Raw genomic sequence first — 26,580 nt, 5'->3', positions numbered from 1 at the left:
AGAGGAGAGTGAATTAGTCTGGAAATGAGATTCTTGTTTACTCACAAAAATTTTCTAGAAACAGCTTTTTATTTGTGGTGTAATACTGAAGGGAAATGTCTGCAATCTTACTGAGCTAGCTGAAAAGTTAGGTGAGAAAAGTGTGCAGTTTGGCATCTTGAAGTTTAATTTCTCTCTTAAGTAGCCATGTAGCCTGGGGGAAAATATTTAATTTCTCTTGAGTTTAACTTTCCTTGTCTTAAAAAAAGACTAATAATTTTTATCTACTTCATAGCACTGTTGGGGAATGTGAAGGCAACTTTGCCTGCAAAGTACCCCTGTCCGCCATGGATGAAAATGAAACTACCAAGACATGATCTGCTTGGGGAGGAGAGGTGGCCTATATCTCAGAGGAGAAAGTCCAGGAGCACCGTCCTCAATGGCTTTTATTGGGTTGTAATACACAGGAATACAAGTGGCAAGGATCAAATAGTAGATAACATTTCAAAGAAATCTGAGGGCTTAGTCTGAGTCAGTGTCTGTCAGGTAAGGAAGTTGCAGAAACGTTGGGAGACATACCCATTTCCTGCTCGGACCCTTATCATATGAATAAAAGCACTCTTAGCAAAGCAGGCTTCACAGGACTTTTAGGAACTCTTTCTTATGCCTGATCACCCCGATCTCGCTCTAGCCAGCACAGGGCTGCACCGCCTTCCCTGTAACAGGTTTTTAGGCTTAAGTGGATTAGAACCAGGAAGCCCTTCTCCCAGAGGACATGGGGACTCAGGCTATGTCAGAATAGCCGGGGGGTGAGGGTCCATCACTTCCTCTTTGTTGCAGTCCTCTGAGTCCTTCCATGATGGCTTCCCAAGTGATCATGTCTGGCTTAGGTTGCCCCCTCTCTGAGGGGTCTTACTAGTCTTTTACTAGCCAACCATGCACTGGGGACAGGGGGATGAAGCAGAAGCAGTGTTTGCTACCAGAGACAAGCTTTGTCTCCTTAGTGGCTTGAATTTCGGAGGTCGCTCACTCAGCCTTATTTATGGGGGGGAGTTACAACTCAAACCAGGCAGAGCAGTTACCAACAGGGGAAAACAAGTGAGATATAGTTGGGGAGTGCCCAGCACAATCCCCAACGTGGATTATCCAAATGACTTTGAGAATTTGGCTGTCTTCTCCAACTGCTTGCATATAGTGTGTCAGACCTCTTAGATACACATCTATCTGCCTCTGAGTTGAAACGCTTGGTCCAGGTTAGTGGAAAATCTGCCTGAAATGGGAAGGTAGGGACTGGGGAGAGCTAGGAGAGGCCTCTGAGAACACGATTGACACTAATTAAAGCAGCCTGTGGGTTGGGGCTGCTCAGCTTACCGTCACTAAATCTGCAAGACTGGAAATGTGTAAAACTTGAGGAACAATGGAGGAAAGAGGATGAAACCAAAGGTCAACACAAAACAGGGTCAGCCAAAGGTCAACAGTTAAACATAGAAAGAGGCAGAGAACTCCTTGGGTGAATGGTAATTTTCTTGATGACAGAATAGACATCAATGTTCTGTGATTTAAAAACTGGTTTGTAATAACTTAGTGAAGGTACAAATTGGGAAATTCCTATGTCCTGTGTGCTAGTGGTGGGATTTCCTGCACAGATGTGTCCAGACATTGGCATGCTGACAAGATGAGTTAGGAACACAGGTTATGTGTGGCTTTCCCATGCCCACTTACCTCTCGGTGCTTCTGTGGATTCAAAGAGATGATAGCCATTTTGAAATTTAAGTGGTCAATACCTGTAACTCAGTTTCCCCACTGATGCAATCAGAGAGGACTAGAAAACCAGAGAGTCAATGTTTATTGATAAAGAAATAAATAAACAATGATTTATTTCTTTATAAAACGATCCTGGAATGTGATTTTTCCACCTCTGGCCAGAAGGGGTCCACGGGGTACCACAGGAATGGGGAAACTTAGAGGTCGGAGAAAATACCCCTTCCTTATCACTGATAAGAAGAAGATCTAGAAGTAAAATGATTTATGGAATAATTTTTACACTTCTGGGTTTCTGTCAAAAAAACTTCACAGGACTATACTGAGTTCTCCTGCTTTAAAAGTTCTTTCTGAGGTCTGTTTAGGCTCATGGTTAAAATACTCAACTAACAAAAGTAAATCTAAGGTACCCAGATGCTCTCCCCTTGCTTGTAACAAGGCTTCTTTTTAAAAATTTTAAAACAATTATTTATTTCTTTATAAAATACCTAAAAACTGTCAGATAGTGACAACTTTTCATCCATGAATAATCTAATAGTTTATTTGAAGTAATTACTTACATGTGAGTGAACACCTGGTCTCCTTTGCACAGAGTTAACTTTTCTTGGGTACCACTTTTAGGAGTAGACTTGACACTAGAGAAATGGATGCTAGTGAGAGGTCACGTTTGAATGCATCAAGTCAAACCTTTTTTTTTTCCCTGAGAAGCCATTATTCCACAGAATCAGAAAATGGTAGGGATGAAAGGCAGAGTAAAAGGTCACCTACTTTATCCCCTCTACCTCTGTGCAGTCCATGGGGTGCCCCAAATGTCACACACATGTTAATTACACTCGTTCTGCTGAGCTTGGTAGCATGCCATTTTCTGCCTCTGTCCCTCAGCTGCAAATTCTGTAGCCTGGCATTTGTTTCAGTGATGACACTGATCATTGCTGCCATAATGTCATCTAATAAAACATGATCTGATTTTGTGACTGAAATAGCAGATGCTACTATTATCTGATTTCTTTCTAAAGAAAGAAAAAGACTTGGCCTTTGTCTAATCCTCTCTACTTTGGTTTTCCTAAAATTCTGAGTTTGACTTGCTATTCAAGGGTGAGAGTATCATCATGGGTGTCAAACTCATTTTCACCTGGGGGGGGCGGGGGGGCCCACATCAGCCTCCCGGTTGCCTTCAAAGGGCCCAGTGTAATTTTAGGACTATGTAAATGTAACTATTCCTTAACTAGGGGCAAGGAGCTTTGAGTGTTGCCAAGTAGAAACAAAGTGCCGGCTAGATAAAAGAAGGTAGAGGGCTGGATTCGGCTGTGGGCCTTGTGTCTGCCACCTGTGCTATAAATATGTAAACAATTCTCTGAGACTGGGGAGGGAACAAAAACTCTGAACTTTTGGAACTTACAGCTTCCTTTTTTGATCCCTTTCAATAAAATGTGTTTTCGATGATATCTTTTCTACCAGAGATAAAACAAAATTAGACTTTGGAGTCATCTTCAGTTTTTTTCCTAAGGACCTGAACCCACCTTTGTTTCTTGGGTTACACTGAAATCGAACTCTCTTTCCAGCTGGTGCTGAGCAATGGGCACCTCTCGAGACAGCAAAGTGCAGCAAGACTGGGCACAAGAGAAAGACCTGCCACAAGAAGCAAGCATGTGGGCTGGGACGCCTGCTGCCAGCACTAAGATTGGCCCCTGCTGCATAAACACAGTCTGCAGCGGGGAGGCAACAAGAACTACCATGCCTGGAGGCTGCACATAGGCATCTTCCCCAGTACATGCAGAACAAAGATTTATGCGGTCTACAATCCATCCAACAACAAACNTGTCTGCCACCTGTGCTATAAATATGTAAACAATTCTCTGAGACTGGGGAGGGAACAAAAACTCTGAACTTTTGGAACTTACAGCTTCCTTTTTTGATCCCTTTCAATAAAATGTGTTTTCGATGACATCTTTTCTTTTTTCTTTTTTTAAATATTTTATTATTTATTTATCTTCAGAGGGGAAAGGAAGGAGAGAGGAAGGAAACATCAATGTATGGTTGCTTCTCATGCATCCCCTGCAGGGAACTGGCCCCTGCCGGAAACTGGCCTGCAACCCAAGCATGTGCCCTGACTGGGAATCGAACCCCGATCATCTGGTTCGTCGATGACATCTTTTCTACCAGAGATAAAACAAAATTAGACTTTGGAGTCATCTTCAGTTTTTTTTCCTAAGGACCTGAACCTACCTTTGTTTCTTGGGTTACACTGAAATTGAACTCTCTTTCCAGCTGGTGCTGAGCAATGGGCACCTCTCGAGACAGCAAAGTGCAGCAAGACTGGGCACAAGAGAAAGACCTGGCACAAGAAGCAAACATGTGGGCTGGGACGCCTGCTGCCAGCACTAAGATTGGCCCCTGCTGCATAAACACAGTCTGCAGCGGGGAGGCAACAAGAACTACCATGCCTGGAGGCTGCACATAGGCATCTTCCCCAGTACATGCAGAACAAAGATTTATGCGGTCTACAATCCATCCAACAACAAACTGGTCCACACCAAGACTCCAGTGAAGAACAGCATTGTGCTCATTCACAGTACACCATACCAACGGTGGTACGAGTTCCACTTAAGCCCTGCTCCTGGGCCACAAGAAGGAGGCCAAGCTGACTCCTGAGGAGGAAGAGATTTTAAGCAAAAAACGATCAAAGAAAATTCAGAAGAAATATGATCAAAGAAAAAAGAATGCCAATGCCAGCCATCATCTAAAGAACAGGTTCCAGCAGGGCAAGCTTCTTACATGCATCCCTCTAAAGACCAGACCAATGTGACCAAACAGATGGCCATGTGCTGGAGGGCAAGGAGCTGGGATTGTAGCTGAGGGAAATCAAAGTTCAGAGAGGCAAACAAATCCTCCTTGCTCCCATCTTAGCTCATGTTATACAGGTGCTTTATCTGAAAGAAAGAAGAAAGAAAGGAAGAAAGAAAGAAAAAACGCCTATGACTTAGGTTTCTCCAGCATCTCTGCATCTCCCATTGAGATACAATAAAACACACACACACACACACACACACACACACACACAAAAAACAAGAAAGAAAAGGAAAAAGAAACCAAAAACCAGCTGAATTCTGACAGACAACTTAGTCCAGTTTTCAATGTGCTACAGTCTATCTGCAAATTGACTGCAGATGGCAATGTTTTGGATGATCATATGTGAAACTCTCCTATAGCTTCTGGAGATCTTAAATTTATCGATTTGGTGGTGCTGTTTGGAATAACACAAATAGCATAACATAAAGGCATTCAGGAAGCAGACAGGCTGTCACTGAGAGTCCTCCTCTTATCTAGTATTTTTAGAATTTAGGATTAGTCTGTGTGTGTGTGTGTGTGTGTGTGACAGAGAAAGAGAGAGAGAGAGAGGAAATTCATCATATTCTACCTTGTGAATTAATAATTAGCATCTTCCTCAGTAATGGAATAGAGAGGTTGTTCATTAAGTCTTCAGATGGGACTACATGGGTCAGGCTAACAAGATAGAATGTTAGTTAATTTCAGAGTGGCACAAAGCAATGGAGAAGTAGATGAGGCTGTCACTAAGTGTGAAAATTAGGTTAGGTCATGAATGTGAAATAAAAGAATGTGGTTTTGTGGGGAGAAGGCTAGGAAAAGTTAAATGACAAAGTGGTATAAATTTTCACAAATAGAAATTTTTGGAAAATAATCCAGTGGGAAGAGATACGAGAAAAAACATTACCCCTTTTAGATATAGGGACTGGAATAAAAATGCTAAAATTATAAAGAATGTCTGAACAATAAAAGATCAGCTGAAAAGAGATGACTAGATAATATCCTTTGGTGAGAAGGTAGGAGTGAATCAAAGAAATCAGGTGATACTTTGATTTAAATGCAAAAATTAAATTACTTTGTTATTTAGACATATGTTTTGTCTTTCCACTATATGATTCCCTCTTAAACATTTCTCTTATTGTAAACAAAGTAATTTTCTTTTATTCGTAAAGTTTTTATTTTGAAATTATTTTAGATTCAAAGAAATATTTCAAAAATAAAGTTCTATATATCCTCGAACTAGTTTTTCAAATCTGAAGGTTTTACCAGATTTATTTATCATTTCCTTCCCCTTCCTTTCTTCCTTCTTTTCTTCCTTTCCTTTTTCTCTTTTTTATGTTTATATATTCTATGGCGGACAGTTTGAGAATAAACTGGAAATATGATATATCTTTGTCTATAAACACCTCAGTGTGCATTTCCTAAAAAGAAGAAGTTAATTTACATAACTTCAAGAAATGAAGTTATGTAAATAACTACATAATTTCCACAAAACAAGAAATTAATTATAATATAATACCATGATTAGATCTACAGTTAATAAAACTGGATCAAATTTTCCAGCTTTTCTGCCAATGTCTTTAAGGTACAATAATTTTTTCCCTCTGGTTTAGAATTCAATCATAATCACAAACTAAATTTAGTTGTCATCTGAATGATCTTTTTAAAAACCAAATCTCTTAGTATCACTATCTGGTTAAAGATCCTATAATAATTTTGTATTTTCCTTAATATGAAAATAAAATATCCAGGGCTAAGGCTGATGTTTAGCTGGTATGAAGCATGAATACCATATTAGTTTGGTAATGTCTATTCTGATTTTCTTTTTCTTTCTTTCTTTCTTTCTTTCTTTCTTTCTTTCTTTCTTTCTTTCTTAAATATATTTTATTGATTATGCTATTACAGTTGTCCCATTTCCCCCTTCATTCCCCTCCACCCTGCACACCTCCTCCCACCCACATTTCCCCTTTAGTTCATGTCCATGTGTCATAAGTTCTTTAGTTTCTACAATTCCTGCACTACTCTGCCCTCCCCCTGTCTATTTTCTCCCCACCCTCTATGCTACTTATTCTCTGTACTTTCTCCCCCTCTATCCTCCTCCTGGTTCCTTGTTGCTAACCCTCCATGTGATCTCCATTTCTGTGGTTCTGTTCCTGTTCTAGATGTTTGCTTGGTTTGCTTTTGTTTTAGGTGTGGTTGTTAATAACTGTGTTTGTTGTCTTTTTACTCTTCATATCATTCATATTTTTTATCTTCTTTTTCATAGAAAAGTCCCTTTAACATTCCATATAATAAGGGCTTGGTGATGATGAACTCCTTGAACTTGACAAGGTCATGTTCTGATTTTCTTAAGTTCAGATTAGCTAGTGGCTGTGCCTGATGGTTGGTAAATATTTTCACTATTACTCATGACGATGTCTTATAATATTCTGTTTTCCTTTCTTTAAAACAATACTTTATTTATTTATTTTTAGGGAGATGGAAAGAGAGGAAGAGAGGGAAAGAAACATTGATGTGTGAGAGATACATGACTGGTTGCCTCTCACATGTCCTCCACTGTGAACCTGGCTTGTAACCCAGGCATGTGCCCTGACTGGGAATCAAACCAGTGACCCTTTGGTTTTCAGGCCAGCACTCAATCCACTGAGCCACACCAGCCAGGGTCTGCTTTCCTTTCTAGATTCATATTTTGCCATTCTCTCCTAATGTGTCTTTGCTTCACTCACACTTGTCATCAACTGTGAAAGGGCTTAGGTGACATGCTACTTGAAAGCTAACAATGTAACCTGCCACGGGTTCATAGATTCTGGCAGTAGACATAAGATTCCTTAGACAAAAGTTATCATTGTGCATCGCACAGTGGACAGATTCATGTTCATGTTGGTTTTTCTTGACTCCCTAGTCCCATGAGGATGATATGGAGATAGGCCCAGGTTGAGGCTGTGTGCACAATGAGTCTGTGTCACAGCTTAAGAACTCTGAGCTAGGGTTGGGGGACTGAGACGGGTTGGGGCACTGGGTGAAAAAGGGGAAGAGATTAAGAAGTACAAATTGGTAGTTACACAACAGTTATAGGGATGTGTAACATAGCATAGGAAATATAGTCATTAATATTGCAATAACCATGTATGGTGCCATTTGGGTACTGAAAATATCAGGGGGAACACTTTGTAAAGTGTGTGATTGTCTAACCACTATGCTGTATGCTTGAAATCAATACAAAATAACAATGAATGTAAACCTTAACTGAAAAATTTTTTAAATTAAAGAAAAGAAAACAAAACAAAACCCTGAGCTTAAGAAACCCTCAATCTCATAGGTAGGCTTCCAGCCAACTTGTCTAACCTTTGCCTTGGAAAAAGATACATTATCCTGGTCAGGAAACAAATATGCTATTTTGCTTCAGCGAGAGACACTATATCTGTCTTCCAAGATTGTTGCTATACAAATATTCTTGGAAAGATAGTTCAGAGAGCACAAGATAGCATGAGAGATGATATAAGATATCCATGAATGCCACTGAGAATTGTCTCAACAATACTTGTCATCGTTCTGTTTCTCTGTTGGGCTCTGCTCCCTCCAAGTGCCATTGCATGTGCTGTTTTTCTTTTGAAAACATTTTCTCTCCTTTCTCTGTCTCAACTAATTAACTTCTCAAAATTGCTAAATTTTTTTTACTGATGATTTTTCTTCAGTCCCTTAGATTAAGTTAGGTTCCCCTATGAAGATCACTACATTTCATTAAGGGGATTTATCTCACACTCTGTGATTTATGTTAGTGTAATTATTTGGTTAATATCTGACTTTCAGAGGAGACACAACTTCATAAATGTAAGGGACTATGCTGTGTTGCTTCCCTTGAACCTTCAACATCTAGCATGATATCTGAGACATGGCAAACATTAAGTATTTGAAGAGTGAAAAAAAGTGTGTGTCAGATATGAAGTATTTAAGCTAGCAAGGCCTGTGGTTGTATAGTCTCCTTACGCTTATTCCAGAATTTTTAAAGCATTTGATTTTCTGAAATCACTTGCAAATAACAAGAATTTAGTCTATTTATTTCTAATATTTATACCTCATTTCATGTGTGTATGTGTGCATGTATGTACATAAATGCAAGCTAGGATCTCCAGTATAACAATGCAAGTATTGAGAGTGAATATTCCTTTTTTGTTTCAACTAAAGCAAGAATGTTTGTGATCTCTCATTCAGAAGGGGCTACTTAGCCATGAAAAGATGAAACCCTGCCATTTGAGAAAACATGGGTGGACCTAGAGGATATTATGCTAAGTGAAATAAAACATGTGATTTCACTTATATGTGGAATCTGAAAAAAAAAAACCAAAAGAAAATGAAAAAGCAAAACAGGAATGGACTAAAATATAAGAGAATTATCTTCTAGAAGATACCCTTAAAAAAGTTTCTGCTTATTTATACTTGGCTAAGAATTTTTTTTAGGATTGTATATTGAGTTTTATCAACCACTTCTTTTCAGCATTTTGTCTTTTAACTTATCAGTGAATGACTAGAATAATTTTTATATTCCAAGAAAAATTATATGGTAATATATAATTTAGGAATGCTTTTTAAAACAGTTTTTAAAAAATAATTAACATACTGTATAAATTTAAGGTATATAGTATCATGCTTTTATTTATATATATTGTGAAATGATTACCAGAGAAGGTTCAGCTAGCATCTATCTTTTCATTCAGATGCAACAAGGAGAAAAGGAAAAAAAAATTTTTTATCTTATGGTGAAAACTTTTAGGATTCACTCTCTTAACAACTTTCCTGAATAACATACAGTAGTGTTAGCTGTAGCCATCATATTGCACATTACATTCCTAGTATTTATTTATCTTATAACTCAAAGTTAGTATTTCTTGACCATCTTCCTCCAATTTACTTCTCTCTGTTTTCTGCCTCTCATAACCACAATTCTGAACTCTTTTAGTTCTTTTTCGATTTTTTAAAATATTCCACATGTAAAATTACATGATATTTCTCCTTCTCTGACTTGTTTCACTTACAAAATGCCTTCAAGTGCCAACCGTGTTGTTGCAACTGATGAGATTTCCTCATTTTTTATAGCTGAAGTATATAATCTCACAGCTTCTTTATCCATTCATCTATTGATGGACATTCAGATTTTTTCCATGTCTTGGCTATTATAAATAATGCTTTAAAAATTATTTATCTATTTTTAGAGAGAGGAAAAAGGAGGGAGAAAGAGAGGGAGAGAAATATCAGTGTGTGGTTACTCCTGACACACCCCCTACTGGGGACCTGGCCTACAAACGAAGAAGCGTATACCCTGACTAGAAATCGAACTGACAACCCTTTGCTTTGCAGTCTGGCGCTCAATGCACTGAGCCACACCAGCCAGGGCTATTATAAATAATGCTTTAATGAACATGGTGGTGCAGATATCTTTTTGAGTTAATGTTTTTATTTCCTTTGAATATATTCCCAGAAGAGGAAGTGTTAAATTATCTGCTAGTTATTTTTAAAATTGTTTGCAGATCCTCCATACTCTTTTCTGCATAGCTGTACCAATTTACAATCCCACTCACAGTGCACAACTGTCCTTTTTTTTTTTCATGTATACACCAACAGTTCTGATCTCTTGTCTTTTTGATGATGGTCATTTTAACAGGTATAAGGTGATAGATACTTCACTGTGGTTTTTATTTGCATTTCTCTAAAGCTAGTGATGCTGAGCATCCTTCCATGTAGCTGCTGGCTTTTCATATATAAATTTTCAACACTATTAGAGAATCTATGCACATCTTTAAATGTTTAATTTAAAATAAAATTTTCTTTTTATAAAGATATATTCAACTATAATTTTATAATCTAGACATTCTTTTTTTTAATATATTTTATTGATTATACCATTACACTTGTTCTATTCCCCCCCTTCATTCCCCTCCACCCACACACTCCCTCCCCCACCCTTCTCCCCCCCTCAGTTTATAACCACGTGTCTCAAGTTCTTTAGGTTCTATATTTCCCCCACTATTCTCACCCTCCCCACTACCTATTTTCTACCTACCATCTATGCTATTTTCTGTGCCTTCTCCCCCCTTCTCCTCCTCCCACTCCCCTGTTTCTAACCCTCCATGTGTTCTTCATTTCTATGGTTCCACTCCTGATCTAGCTGTCCTCTTGGTTTGCTTTTGTTTTAGGTGTGGTTGTTAATAACTGTGTGTTTGCTGTCCTTTCACTGTTCATATTTTTCATCTTCTTTTTCTTATATAAGTCCCTTTAGCATTTCATATAATAAGGGCTTGGTGATGATGAACTCCTTGAACTTGACCTTATCTGAGAAGCACTTTATCTGTCCTTCCATTCTAAATGAAAGTTTTGCTGGATAAAGCAATCTTGGCTGTAGGTCTTTGGATTTCATGACTTGGAATACTTCTTTCCAGCCCCTTCTTGCCTGTAAGGTCTCTTTTGAGAAATCCGCTGACAGTCTGATGGGTACTCCTTTGTAGGTGACTGTCCCCTTATCCCTTGCTGCTTCTAGGATTCTCTCCTTCATTTTAGTCTTGGCTAATGTAATTATGATGTGCCTTGGTGTGTTCCTTCTTGGGTCCAACTTCTTTGGCACTCTCTGAGCTTCCTGGATTTCCTGGAAGTCTATTTCCTTTGCCAGACTGGGGAAATTCTCCTTTATTATTTGTTGAAATACATTTTCCACTCGTGGCTGTTTCCTTCCCCCTTCTGGTACCCCTATAATCCGGATGTTGGAACGTTTAAAGATGTCCTGGAGTTTCCTAAGCCTCTCCTCATTTTTTTGAATTCTCATTTCTTCATTCCTTTCTGGTGGGATGTTTCGTTCTTCCTTCTGGTCCATTCCATTGATTTGAGTCCCAGTTTCCTTTCCATTGCTATTGGTTTCCTGGACATCTCCCTTCATTTCAATTAGTTTAGCCTTCATATGTTCCTCCAATTTGTGACTGTACTCTACCAATTCTGTGAGCATCCTGATAAATAGTGTTTTAAATTGGGCTTCTGAGAGGCTGGCAATCTGTTGGTCGCTTAGAGTTATTGGCTCTGGGACTTAGAGTTCTTTTTGAGCCATCCTTTGGACTGTTTGTGCCTGTTAAGTAGCAGGAACGGAGCCCTAGGTTTTCACCAGAGCAAGGCAACTCAGTTGCTGGGTTGTGACGTCGTATGTGGGGGCGGGGTCAAAGAGGGACAATGGCTTCCCTCCGGCGCCCAGCGCCCGCCGCTGCAGCTGCCGCCGCCACAACCCCCACCAGCACCGCAGCCACCACCATCACCAGGCCCACGCACCCCGCTCCTCGGCACGCGAGTGTGCCACCGCTGTCAGCCCTCCACCACTGGGTTTGCCCCCTGGGGCCTGTGTGGTCCGTCTCACTGCACGCGAATGTGCGACCTTGGTCAGTCTGCCCCGCACCCCGACTAGGTCCCGGCTGCCTGCGCTCCTAGGTCTGCCCTGCCTGACCCAGCTCCACTGCTGGCTCCACCTCTTACCGTCCTCGTTGAACAGTTCCTAGCTGTCGGACTTCCGTATAATTCGGTTTTCTGGCTTCTGGGTGTGTGTTAGTTCTCCAAAACTTTTGTTGTATCCAAACTTTGTTGTGGGAGAAGGCACAGTGTTTCCACCTATGCCTCCATCTTGGCGGAAGTCCTAGACATTCTTAAATATAGTATGAAACATTGCATGATTATTTTGAAGTTCTGGGTGAATTTATTTGTCTGTATCTTTTTAACACATATTGACATATGGCTTAATATTTATAGGTTGATATATCCATTGAAAATCAATGTATTTAAATTCATAAACTAATTTTAAAAAGCAGTTTTTTAGACAGATTTGGGTGCATACACTGTAGTATTACTGATGAATTTTGAACAATTAATGTATAATTTAAAATAATTCATAAATATTTTACTTGAAAGAAGAAATGTTTTTTTAACCCAACATTGAATAGATGTTATTTTGAATCACCAATTTAATATACCTCTTAGGATACTACCCCAACACTGTGTTAAAAATGTTTACCTTTCTTTGCAATATGCCCGAACCAATTTCAGCTGAATATTTTAGATATGGCTTATTTTAAAAAATGCACAAGGCTTAATAATATAAGCAGTACTTTATTATGAATCTATGCTAAAAAACTGATCTTTTGCAAATTATACAAAAATCATTTTGAATAACCAATTGAAGACTAGCTGAAGAAAAGTCTTATAACCAAGGATTTACAGAAAAAGCTACATCAAGACCAATTATTTGGGGCTCCAAAGGATGGAGGAAAGAAGACACTAAAGTTGTGTGAGAGAGTATGGTGTTTGTGGCTTTGGGGTGAGAGCTGAAAGGTCATCCACCAGAATCTCTGTGCTGAGTCATTCCCCAATACCACAGACACCATCTTTTCGGGTGAAGCACACCACTGTGTGGCATCTGATAGGTGGAATGCAATAGTTCCACCCTCTGGACTCCCTCTCACTGCGCCCTGTGGAGCTTATGCCCTTCTGTGGAGTTAGCTGCCTCAGTCTGAGTGTGGAGGTCTGGGCAGACTCAAGGTATGTCAGTGACTGAGTAGTGTGTCCTTGGGGCCAGGAACATTCCAGCACTTTCTTGTAAACCAGACTGGCCTTGTACTTCCCCATAATGGGAGATGCTGTAGCTCCACCCTCTGGACTTATGGTGGTTCCAACCCATGGACTTTGGTAGCCCCAACCTGAGGTCAGGGCAAAATCTGGGACAGACTGAATTGTGTGGCTTTGGGGTGGGGCACACACCCCATCTTCCTCAAAGCCTAAACAGCACTTCCCCCCCTCACAGGAAGTTCATTAGACTCATCTTCATGATTCCTGGTGGCCCCACCCTACTGAGCTCTCTCTCTTTCTGGAAGAATCTGGGACAGACTGAGTTGCATGGCTCTAGAACAGGCCATTTTTCCATCATACAACTGACTGGTGCAGAGCCCTCCCTTCACATGGCCAAATTTTTGTCTGTTTAGGCCCAATAACCTCTGCTGGCCTCACCCTGACAACTCCCAGAGACCCCATCCCAACATGAACATGTTTAAGCATCCACTAGGTGACAGCTAGACTTGATTTACCTTGGGACATTTGCTGAGTGGCCTCAGACCCACCACAGTCACCAAGTTTGAACCTGTATCAGCCTTGTGAATGCACCCACCTCTACCTGGTGACTCCCTGAGAACCTATTTCATGCAACTTGAGTACTGCCACAGTCACTTTCAGAGACAGCCTAATAGGAAGCTACCAGGCAGATGGAGGTGGATCCTGGGATGCCTCGGGATTTTTGCTGACCTGCCACTGGGCCCTGTGCTGGTAAAATTTGGCCATGATATACTGCTTTGCCCTTCCTTCATGTACCCAGGCCCAGCAGAGGCAGCACAAACTGAGGATCACTTGTAGCTTCAAACAGGTTGCCCAGGGCCATTTATAGGCAGTGTCTGACACTGGCCTCCACCAGAGTCCTTCAGAAAGCTCCAGAATCAACACAGCCAGTAGCCATCTTCAGCAAACTTTAGAATAGGATCCAATAAGCTTCAAAAAGCTGTATATCCAAAGGGATATTTTGGTAGGCACTAGACCCTGTCGTGACAACTATGCTTTGTGTGTTCAGCACCTGCATATCAGCTTGTACACTTTGCTCAGAATTGAGGCTCATAGGCAGACAGCCTGAGGCTCGATCCCATGCAGAAATGCTATAATAGTAATCAAGATTCAGTTACAACAGGGGATCCCACATAATCCACACAAGGGACATTCCTGAAGCACCCAGCTTAAGTGATTAAGGAGACGGCACCATTGAACCCATAGGACACCTACTACTAAGGCTGCCCTTCAAGATGGGGACTCATAGCAGATCTATCAAATGCATGGAAATAAACACAAAGAGGCAGCCCAAATAGGGAAATATAGAAATATACCTCAGATGAAAGAACAGGAGAAATCTCCAGAAAAAGAGGTAAATGAAATGGAAGCAAGTGATTTATCAGATACAGAGGTAAAGGTGTTGGTTATTAGAATGTTCTAAAGCATAAGAAAAGCATAGAAACCATGAAAAAGGATCAGCCAGAAATGAAGAATATAATATCTGAAATGAACACACTGGACAAACAAACAGTAGGTTGGATGAAGCAGAGGATCAAATCAACAATTTGGATGATGAGATAGAAAAAAACACCTAATCAGAGAAGCCAGAAAAATTGAATTAAAAAAATGAAGATAGTTTAAGGGAATCTAAAGGCAACATGGAGCATAACAACATCTGCATCATAGGCATATCAGAAGGGAAGAAAGAGCAAGGAATCGAGAACCTATTTAAAGAAATAATGGCTGACACACCATGAAAGAAACCATCAACAAAAATAAAAAGGGAACTCACTGTATGGGAGAACATATTTACCAATGAACATCTTGTTGAGAGCCATCCTGCCTGGTTTCAGGGACTGTAGCCTCCTTAGTGGACAAAAAGGTCCCATGGCTAGGGCTGAGTGAAAAGACCTTGGGGACATGAGGCACTAAGGAGACAGAACATTTCCTCCTGGCAGGAGTGCAGCTCCTGCGCCCTCATTTTCCTCTGCTTGGCCCTGGGCAGATGACTGTTTAGCCAATGACAGGTAAGATTCCTCAAGGGAGGGACAACCTAAGACAGGCACAGTCATGAAGGGCCATCAGGAAAGGACTTAGGGATCTATAGAAAAGGGGCAGAAAGACCCTCACCCCTTGGTTTTTCATAGCCTGAGTCTTCATTCTTTCTGTAAAAGTATCCTAATCTCTTGGGTGCTTTGCTCTCCCTGCCTGACAAAACCTGAAAACAATGCCAGAGGCAGCTGAGGACTTGTACTGGAACAGATGGCTTCTGGGGGCAAATATGGCCAGAGAAAAAGTATAAATTATTTCCTTTGAGGCTTGCTCTGCCCTGTTTAATCACACACTTGAGCTAAAGCCAACCCTGACCAGAGACATTCCCTGTGCTTCTTCAACTGTTATCTGTAAATGATGTCAGTTTTTCATGACTGTAGCTTTTTGGATATTGGTTGATGAGTTTTATGTGTATACTATGTATGTCTTTGTGAGATAAACTCAATAAAGACACAGGGAAGGAGGCATTCAAGACCCTCCTCCTCTGAGAGATCGGTCGCTTTTCCTCCTCAAGCAGATCATGTCTTGGTAGATTTACTCTCATCCATGATGGCAGGGGAGCTCTGCAGGTAGAGCACTCCCACAATATCTAATAAGAAGTTAATATCCAAAATGTATAAAGAACTCATAAAACTCAACACTGGAAAAACCCAAACAATCCAATTAAAAGTGGGAAAAGAACTTGAATAGACATTTCTCCAAAGAGGACATACAGAAGGCCAATAGGCATGTGAAAAGATGCTTAGCGTCACCAGTCATAAGAGAAATGCAAAATGAAACCACAGTGACATATCGTCTCACACCTGTCACAATGACTATCAATAAATCAGCAAACAACAAATGCTGGCAAGGATGTGGAAAAGGGGAACCCTTTTGCATTGTTAGTGGAAATGCAGACTGGGGTAGCCACTGCGGAGAACAGTATGGAGATCCTCAAAAAATTAAAAATAGAACTGCCTTATGACCCAGTTATTCCACTTCTGGGATTATATCCAAAGAAACCAAAAACATTGGTTTGAAAGAATATATTCAGCCCTATGTTCATTGCAGTTATTTATATTGCCAAGATTTGGAAGCAGCCCAATTGCCCATCCATAGATGACTGGATAAAACAACTATGGTATATGTACACAATAGAATACTACTTGGCTGTAAAAAAGAAGGAAATCTTACACTTTATGACAGATTGGATGGACCTGGAGAACATTATGCCAAGTTAAATCAGCCAGTTGAAGAAAGACAAGTACCCTGTGTTTTCACTCATATTTGAAATCAAAGAAAATAAATGAAGAAACAATATAGAAACATACTAATAAATAAATAAAGAATGGACTAATACCTGTCAGAGGCAAGGGGGGTTGCAGGGCTGGGTGAAAAGGATAAATAGATTAAACAACAAAAACAATAGCAAACAACTCATAGGCACAGAAAAGAGTGATTATGAGAGGGAAATCATTGTGGGGGAGGTAGAAGGGGATAAAGGTAGGAAAAATGATGATGGGAGGAGACTTAACCTGGGGTGGAGAACACAGAACACAATACAGAGATGATGTATTATAGAACTGTATACCTAGACAACCAAGATGGAGGTGTAGGTGGAAACACTGTGCCTCCTCGCACAACCAAATTTAAGGACAACAAACACTTAGAAACAAAAACACAACCAGAACAGATAGAAAGTTGAACGGTACCGAAGTCCGACAACCATTCATCCAGACCAGTAAGGGGGCTGGAGTTGGTGGGAGCAGAGAGGGGTCGCTGCAGGAAAAAATGGTGGCTGGCAGACCCTGAGCGGTGGCAACAGGCAGACGCAGTGAGGCATGCAAAGCTGCTGGCTGACTGTGGTCACACATTCATATGCAGAGAAACCAGGCAAAAATGGGCAGCAAGACAAACCACACAACCTGGGGCCCCAGAGCTGCAAAATGAAGCTTAAAAGCACCAATTGAAAACACTTGTGGGGGCTGAGGTGCCTGGAGAGACTCCCAGCCTCACAGGAGAATTCATTGGATAGACCCACAGGGTTCTAGAATGTACACAAGCCCGCCCACCCAGGAACAAGCACCAGAAGGGCCCAATTTGCTTGTGGGAAGCAGCAGAGAGAACTAAAATCCAAGAGAGAGCAGAGCAAGTGTCATTATACCCTCATTGATCCGACCCCCACATAAAGTGTTACAACCCAGCAACTGGGTTGCCCTACCCTGGTGAACACCTAAGGCTCTGCCTTGCATACGTAACGGGCACAACCAGACCAGAAAATTATGGCTCAAACAGAACAAATTAAAGCCCAGAGCCAATACTTTTAAGCAACCAAGAGATAGCCAACCTATCAGATGCACAGTTCAAAGCAGTAGTGATCAAGATACACACTGAACTGATTGATTTTGGTCACAAATTAGATGAAAAAATGAAGGCTACATAGTGAAATAAAGCAAAATGCACAGGGAACCAATAGTGATGGGAAGAAAACTGGGACTCAAATCAATGGAGTGGACCAGAAGGAAGAAAGAAACAACCAAACAGAATAAAGAAAAAAAGAATTCAAAAAAATGAGAAGAGGCTTAGGAACCTCCAGGACATCTTTAAAAATTCCAACATCCAAATTATAGGGGAAGGGGAAGAGAAAGGCGAAGACAGGGAACAGAAAGAGTAACAAGTGGAAAATTTATTTGAACAAATAATAAAGGAGAACTTCCCCAATCTGGTAAAGGAAATAGACTTCCAGGAAGTCCAGGAAGCTCAGAGAGTGCCAAAGAAGTTGGACCCAAGAAGGAACACACCAAGGCACATCATAATTACATTAACCAAGATGAAAACAAAGGAGAGAATCCTAGAAGCAGCAAGAGGTAAGGGACAGTCACCTATGAAGGAGTTCCCATCAGACTGTCAGCAGATTTCTCAAAAGAGACCTTGCAGGCAAGAAAGGGCTGGAAAGAAATATTCCAAGTCATGAAATTTAAAGACCTACATCCAAGATTGCTCTATCCAGCAAAGCTTTCATTTAGAATGGAAGGGCAGATAAAGTGCTTCTCAAATAAAGTCAAGTTCAAGGAGTTCATCATCATCAAGCCCTTATTATATGAAATGTTAAAGGGACTTATCTAAGAAAAAGAAGATAAAAAATACGAACAGTGAAAGGACAGCAAACTCACAGTTATTAACAACCACACCTAAAACAAAAGCAAACTAAGCAGACAGCTAGATCAGGAGCAGAGCCACAGAAATGGAGATCACATGGAGGGTTAGCAACAAAGGAGGGGGAGTAGGAGAAGCGGGGTGAAGGTACAGAGAATAAGTAGCACAGATGGTGGGGAGAAAATAGACGGGGAGGGCAAGAGTAGTGTGGGAAATGTAGAAACTAAAGAACTTATGACACATGGACATGAACTAAAAGGGGGGAATGTTGGTGGGAGGGGGTATGCAAGGTGGAGGGGAATGAAGGGGGAGAAATGGCAGAATTGTAATGGCATAATCAATAAAATGTATTATTAAAAAAAGAATTGTATACCTAAAACATATACAATTTTATTAACCGGTGTTATCCCAAAAATTCAATAAAATTTTTTAAGGAAAGAATTAAGGAAAAATTAAACAATGAGGATAATAAAATTTAAACTGTAAATTGTAAAAATATTTATTTAGTGATTTGAATAAAGATTAATTAATGATGTTCAATATTTCTGAAACATACCAGTAAATATAATTAATTAAAATTACTGAAGCAATTTTAGTTTTAGGAGATCTGTTATTTTCATCTTTGGTTGTGTGGAGGTTTAGATAATCTTAGTGGCTTTAACATTACAATAAAACTACTTGTTAGGTAAACAAAAATAATTTGTCAGCTTGAAAATAAAACTATTTATTTATTTATTTAACTGTAATTGTTCAAGTATAGTTTTCTGCCTTTTTCTTCCATCCCAGCCCACCTCCCAAGCTCTCCCCACCTCCCTCCCATTGCTACCCCTCCTTGTTTTTGTCCATGTGTCCTTTATACTTGTTCCTGCAAACCCTTTCCCTTTCCCCCAAAATTCCCTCCCTTCTCCCTTCTGGTCAGCCTGTCACCCTGTTCTCAATTTCAGTGTCTTTGTTTATATTTTGCTTGTTAGCTTGTTTTGTTGATTAGGTTTCTGTTAAAGGTGAGATCATATGGTATTTGTCTTTCACCACCTGGCTTATTTCACTCAGCTTTTCAGTTCCATCCATGATGTTGCAAAAGGTAGGAGCTCCTTCTTCCTTTCTGCAGCATAGAATTCCATTGTGTAAATGTACCATAGCTTTTTGATCCAGTCATTTACCGATGGGCATCTAGGTTGCTTCCAACTCTTGGCTATTGTAAATTGTGCTGCTATGAACATCGGGTGTATAGGTTCTTTTGGATTGGTGTTTCAGTGTTCTTAGGATATAATCCTAGCAGTGAAATTGCTGGGTCAAAAGGCAGATACAGAAAATAAAACCATTTTAGAAGGACAATTTCCTATGGGTCTTTGAATTAAAAGGATAAATTAAATAGTAAATGACACATACATGAATTAAAAATTAGTGAAATGGATGATAGATCTGAAGATATTATACCATAAGACACTGAGAGACAAGGAGATGAAAAAAATGAAAGACTAAAAGATATTGAAGATAGAATAAGTAGTTCTATCATAATTGAGGAAAGATAGAATGTAAGTGATAATCACAAATAAGAGTTGACAGCTTTCTAGAAATAATCAAATGAATTGAATTCACAAGTATAGAAAGCACAAATTATACCAAGACAGATGAATAAAAATAAATCCACACATGGAATATTGCAGCAACTTTTCAGAACATCATAAAGAGAAAATCTCAAACACAGTGGAGGGAAAAGACAGATTACCTACTGAGGAATGATAATTAAATTAGCACTAGATTGGTTTTAGAACAACACTGGATGTTAGTTTACAAAATAATAATTAACTTAAACCCCTGAGGAAATATCACTGTTTACTTACTCTTTTGTCTTTATTAAGTTTAACTTTCAGGAATGAGGGCAAAGAACGCTGGTCAGGAGGCTTAGTTGGTTGGAGCATCGACCTGTAAACCAAAAGGTTGCAGGTTCGATCTCTGTCAGAGCATGTATAGGAGACAACTAACTGATCAATGTTTCTCTCTCACATAATGTTTCTTTCTCTGTGTCTGTGTCTGTGTCTGTCTCTGTCTCTCAAATCAATAAATATATACTTGGGTGAGGATTAAAAAATTGTTTTAAAAGAGTGAAGGTAAAGACTTTTTTTTTAGATTTTATTTATTGATCTTTAGAGGGGAAGGGAAGGAGAGAGGGAGAGAAATATCAATGTATGGTTGCCTCTCTTGTGTCCCCTGTTAGGAACTGGCCTGCAACCCAGGCATGTGCCCTGACTGGGAATCGAACTGCAAATCTTTGGTTCACAGGACCGTTCTTGATCCACTGAGCTACACCAGCAGCCAGGGCAAGACTTATTTTTTTAAACAAACAAAAACTGAGAATTTATCAATGCCCTAATTTCTTTTCAAACATATTTTACAGGCATATCTTTTTCTTAACCTTTTGAGGATTGCTGACATATGGTGATGGATTCTGCTCTCTGAGCCCTGGTGAGTATCATGAGACCTAGATGAAAGTCAGAAGGCTTTTCTTTTTTGGAAATCCAAGGGAAATTTTTAGAGGGTTTTTAAGGAATTGAAGGAATTTTTAAGGGTTTTTAGAGAAAGCCTGTGATCTTGATAGGCTAAAGATCAGAGTTATGGTGTTTTTCCGGTCTCTAGATGGTAAATATTTCCCTCTTCTTGCAATGCAATTGTTAGAAAAAAAAACAAATTATATTTAAAATTCTAAATCTATGGTTCTATTTGTCAAAACACCATTTTCTGATCAATCACCATTTTATTTTCAATACCAGTACTTGGCTATTGCAAAAATGACTAATTGTTCATATATATTTTTAAGATTTTATTTATTTATTTTTAGAGAGAGGAGAAGGGAAGGAGAAAGAGGAAGAGAAACATAATGTGTAGTTGCCTCTCATGTGCCTCCTACTGAGGATCCGGCCTTCAACCTGGGCATGTACCTTGATTGGGAATCAAACCAGTGACCCTTTGGTTCATAGGCCCATGACCAACCCACTGAGCTACACCAGCCAGGGCTATTAATTGTTCATATTTTTATGTGTCTCCTTGGGCAGAGTCTCTGAGTAAAATTTGCTGTAGGATAAATACTTAGAAGTTGAATCCAATTCTCGTGTGACACTGGGAATCTCTCCCACTGCAGCAACCCCAGCTGTAGCCCACAGTCAGCTCTGAGTCTCAGTTGTGCCCTTAAGTCAGCGCCTTCTGTGCAGCCCATCACACTTGGCACCCCGCCCCACCCCAAGGCTGCTGTGTCACAGTGGTTTTAATAAGTCAGCCCACATAGTGCTGCCTTATAGGTCTGGTTGTTCTGGTTGATTTTTTCTTTAATTCCTTGGTTGTCAGAGTTCCATGTAGTCTGATTTTCTGGCACTGTTGGTTGTTTATTGATTTTAGACTGGTTTCTTTCCTCCTCCTTTTGGTTGTGTGAGGAAGTAAAGGGTTTCTACCTACACCTCCATCTTGGCTGGTAAACTCAACTATGTATTTTTATATAATCTTGTAAGCTTCTAGAGGTAGGTTCATTGGGCAGTACTGGTATCCCATATGGGTTAATTTCTGTTGCATCCTTCTTAGCACTTTCTACTCAGTGTGACACAGATACCAGATTCATTCATGAATGAATAAAGTAGCATATCTCTGTCTCAATCTATCTGTGGGTGAGTGAAATATCTCTTTAGTCCGTGGCATTGTCTAGTGTATTAATTTATATCATCTTATTGTGCCAGCACCAGGCACAAGCAATAAGGGGTCCTCTCCTGGATTTATCAGAGTCCCTGGAAGGAGGGCTGTTAAAACTGGGCCTTAAGTTCTTGCTTTAGTTTTTGGAGTATCATTTCAGTGGATCTTCTCTGCCCCAGAGTCAAGAAAGTAACATTGATGGACTAAAAAAAACAGGAACAATCTGTTAGTTGTACATAGCACTGGATATGGGCTCCTTGCACCTTGCCTGATGGATATGATGGGAAATAATGAGTGATACTAGTGACAGGAGCTTAGAGAAGAAGCTAGACAGAAAAGGAATAGCAATAACCATCAATTATTATAACAGCATAATTTTAACTTTACTTTTTTTAAACCAGAGGGTAAAACATTTTAGTGTTAAGTATTACTTTTTTTTAACTGCTGAAATCATTTGCCCAAGGATACCTAAATGCACTGGTAACTCAGTTTTAATGAAATGTAGAAGATTCACCTTTGAGGCCTGACCCTTACAGTTTCTTGAATGCAAATCTCACTTGGGAAGGTGCAGCATGCTTTAAGTAGCTAATTTAAATAATGTTAAATGGCTCTGAATCTGACACATCAAATTTCTGCATCATCTTATTAATCGGGACAGCCATCTGGCATCACCAAGACTTTCAAAATACTACAGGGACTTAATGGATTAAATCAAGGTAATTCTAAAAGTTTATAGCTCTATGTTGTACATTTTTTCTCTTGCATCCAAATCTGTTTTGTGCGAAAAGACAATAGTGGCTAAATTTACTTCATACTTAGTACTGTGTTGGGTGAGCTGGAGGCACTGAGTTTTTCTGACCTGACAAACAGATCTAGTTTAAAGGATTTTCTAGCTGTAAGGACTTTTATTAAAAAGAGAGCAAGGAAGATATTGCAATAAAAGTTTTCTTTCTGCCCCAAAAAGTTGTCTTGTGAGATAAGACATTTTGTGTCATTGGATGAAACTACTGAGGAGGGAGTCATAACTTGGTTAGGAGGCAACTCCCAGCAGTGGAGGAAGGACTTGAATCCAGAACAACAAGAAGACAAAAGTGGGATCCAAGGAGGATCCAGGGGACAATTTATTCTAGGGTTCTGAACCGCAGCGTGAAGCAGTCAGACAGTGCACTTTCCAGACTACTCCTGAAGTCCCTGTCTAAGATATATCTGTAGAGAAGCTCCCTTCCGCTCTCTGAATAACAAAATATTGTATATGATGGGATATAGAAATCATTTAAAATAAGTGCTACAAAAACTTTCCAGAAGAATACAAGGATAGCAGTAAGTCAGAGAATGGAGTAATATTCTCACTACATTTTTCTGTACCAAAAAGTAGTAGAAGTTTGAGTCTCTACTTTTCCTAAAATTATCCCACATTCATTGGCTTCACGCCTGTCAGGATGTAGATGGTTTTGTGTTCCTATTAAGGTCTGATCAAAGGAAGTTAAAAAAAAAAAAAACGGGAAAAAATATCCACCTGTTTCAAGATTCATTCTTATGCAACCTTAATTACACATATAACTCAAGACTCTTAGGCCAATAACAATGAACTAAATACTTGCTTTAATTTACTAAGCAATTTAAATGTGTCCCTATGCATGAATTTCACAAAGAGGGTAAGTTTTACTTAAGAGCCTGATTAGTGTAATTTGTTTTTCAGTATCAACATTCTAATAGAATACACTTTACAATGCAATCCAAAGATCATTTGTGTTCAGTGCTTCATCATTCCTAAATAGTTTTCATTATGAGCATCCTGGTGTCTGGCATATACTGTTTTGGAGAGACAAAACAATTTCACTTAAATATGCTGCCCTATGTTTAAGTCATCACTTTAGATTTATAAAACTCTTAACATACATAGTTTTCAAGGATTCCATTCACTGATTCTATTTGTTAGGGTTTACTCAATATTTTATGCAGAGGAAATTTTTCCAAGGTCACATAGCCAGGAAGAGAAAGATTCAGGGAGGAAAAAACACATTTTTGGCTCCTGACTCTTCCAAAATAAATTATTTTTGGTAAAGATTCTATAATTTTGTGCATGAATTTAATAGGAAAAGGCATCTTTCTGAAACATTTTCTGAATTTCCTTCATGTCTTTTGGATATTAAAGATTCAGCAGGCATTTACCAACTCAGAGCTAAGCAGGCATGGCTTTGTAGGACTTAATAGATTTTATGAAATGCAGATTGCTCTTTGTGACAGAAAAACTATTTATAATGTAAACAGCTAATATTTTTCTCTATTTTGCTCAGCAAGGGAAATGAAAACTCGGATTATTTTGCCAAAGAGTGTGCCTAAAACTCAGCCACAGGCCATACTGCAGGCATGTAAGGAAGAACACATTTCAAATGTAAAACTTATGATACTTGCCACTATTGGAAACTAAAAATACTCAAAGAATTTTTTGTTTGTAGTACCGAAGGCATTACTATCAATACACCATGTGCATTTTCATATATTGTGTTCCCTGTAACTAAACAAAAACCTAAAGAATTTAAGAAATGACTTATGATCACTTCCTTAAACAAACATAAAACACTGACTTTTCTTCAGAGGGTTGGTGGGTCAGAAATCCCAGCATGGAGACTTCCAGTCATGATGGTGGTGTAGGCAGACATGTCTCATCTCTTCGCACAACCATGGCAAAATTGTAACTAAAGTATAGAGCAACTGTCATTGGGAATGATCAGAAATCAAGTTGAATGGAAGTCTGACACCTATGAAATTAAAGAAACCACATCCTTCCAGACAGGTAGGAGGGGTACAGTAGTGAAACAGGCTGGTCTCTCACCCATGTGTGGTGGATAAAAATTCAAGAGAGAAATGTCAGGAGTGAGGGGTTCCAGCCCCACACCAGGACCCCCAGCTCAGGGGTCCAGTGACAGGAAGATAAGTCCCCAAAACTTCTGACTGCAAACAACCAGGAGGAGTTCAGTCCAAGGAAGAAACTTCTGGAGCCCCAAGTGGTTCCCCTTAAAGAAACCACACACTGACTCACCTACTCAGACTCACTTTCTCTGAGCACTGGCACTGGGGTGGGGGCTTCAAAGGCACCGTTGGCAAGTGGGGGAAGCTGAAGTGCCTGGCATCCAGGCAAGCAGCAGCCATTGACCCTTTTCTAAATCCTACTCGACAGAGCCAGCAAAGTGGTGCCATATCTGAGACTCCATCAACTGAGATACTACTGTTTGACTCACCTTGGAGGTCCTCAGAGGATCTGCTCCACCCAACTTATAGGCCCACCCAGGCTGCTCTTCCGTATGAATGTCTGGTCTTCATTCATGCTTCACAACTTCCTAAATCCTCTCAAACAAGCAAAAGCTGGCCTCAGTGAGGCCCAGGCCTTATACTAGCTGCTGCCAGCTTAGATCCACGGCTTGGCTTTGCCTGGGAATCTCCAAGCCTAGGACAAGTAGCAGACACCTCAGAGTGCTTTGTAGAGCAGGCAGTGTGGCTCTGGGTAAAACACAGGTGGTTGCCAAACTTGGCCTGCACCACCCAAGAAACCCTAGGGCTAGCACACCCAGGGGACAGCTATACCACTTTGGAGGGTGACCACCCTGTCCCTGCACAGCTGATCCTCCCTGGAAGGCATAGATGGGTGGTAAGTTGTCACAACCAATCTCTGTAGCTGACTGACTTGGGAAAATCCCACCCATTGACCTGCCAATAGCAACAAAAGCTCAACTACAAGAGGAGGGTGTATTCAGCCCACACAAAGGGTACACCTTGAGTACTTAGCTTGGGTGATGGGGAAGGCTGTGCCACTGGGCCCTACAGCACACCTACTACATTAGGCCATGCTACTAATACTTGGAGTCAAAGCATCTCTATCTAATACATAGAAACAAATATAAGAGGCTGCCAAAATGAAGAAACAAAGAAACATGTGCCAAATGAAAGAACAGATCAAAATTCCAGAAAAAGAACTAAACATAATGGAGATAAGCAATCTAGCAGATGCAGAACTCAAAACACTGGTTATAAAGATGCTCAAGGAATTCACTGAGGACCTCAACAGCATAAAAAAGATCCAGTAATACATGAAGGAAAGACTAATTGAAATAAAGAACAATTTACCAGGTAACAACAGTAGTGTGGATGAAATCGAGAACCAAATCAATGATTTTGAACAGAAGGAATCAAAAAGCCACCAATCAGGAATACAAGAAGAAAAAAAGAATAAAAAAAACCAGAGGATAGTATAAGTAGACTCTGGGGCAACTTTAAGAGGTCCAACATTCACATCATAGGGGTGCCAGAAGGAGAAGAGAAAGAGCAAGAAACTGGAACCTTTTGAAAAAACAGTGAAAGAAAGCCTCTCTAATTTGCTGAAGGAAATAGACATGCAAGTCCAGGAAGCACACAGTCCCAGACAAGATGGAGGTAAAGAGGCCCACTTTAAGATACATCATAATTAAAATGCCAAAGGTTAAAGATGGAGAATCATAATAGCAGCAACAGAAAAGAAGTTAGTTACTTGCAAGGGAGTTC

General features: G+C 39.9%; 1 long non-coding RNA gene across 1 annotated transcript; it reads left to right on the top strand.

Annotated features, from left to right (window-relative positions):
• Window positions 1-5,433: 5,433 nt before the first annotated feature.
• Window positions 5,434-26,370, top strand: LOC118993819 (uncharacterized). The gene is made up of 3 exons (XR_005067950.1): window positions 5,434-5,444; window positions 7,662-7,669; window positions 26,283-26,370. It is a non-coding gene; the product is annotated as an uncharacterized LOC118993819 (long non-coding RNA).
• The last annotated feature ends 210 nt before the right edge of the window (window positions 26,371-26,580 follow it).

Source organism: Sturnira hondurensis, unplaced genomic scaffold (assembly GCF_014824575.4).
Source record: "Sturnira hondurensis isolate 20B ecotype Veracruz unplaced genomic scaffold, ASM1482457v3 Scaffold0000880, whole genome shotgun sequence".
Classification (NCBI taxonomy): domain Eukaryota; kingdom Metazoa; phylum Chordata; class Mammalia; order Chiroptera; family Phyllostomidae; genus Sturnira; species Sturnira hondurensis.
This window is presented reverse-complemented; position numbering and strand designations above follow the sequence as displayed.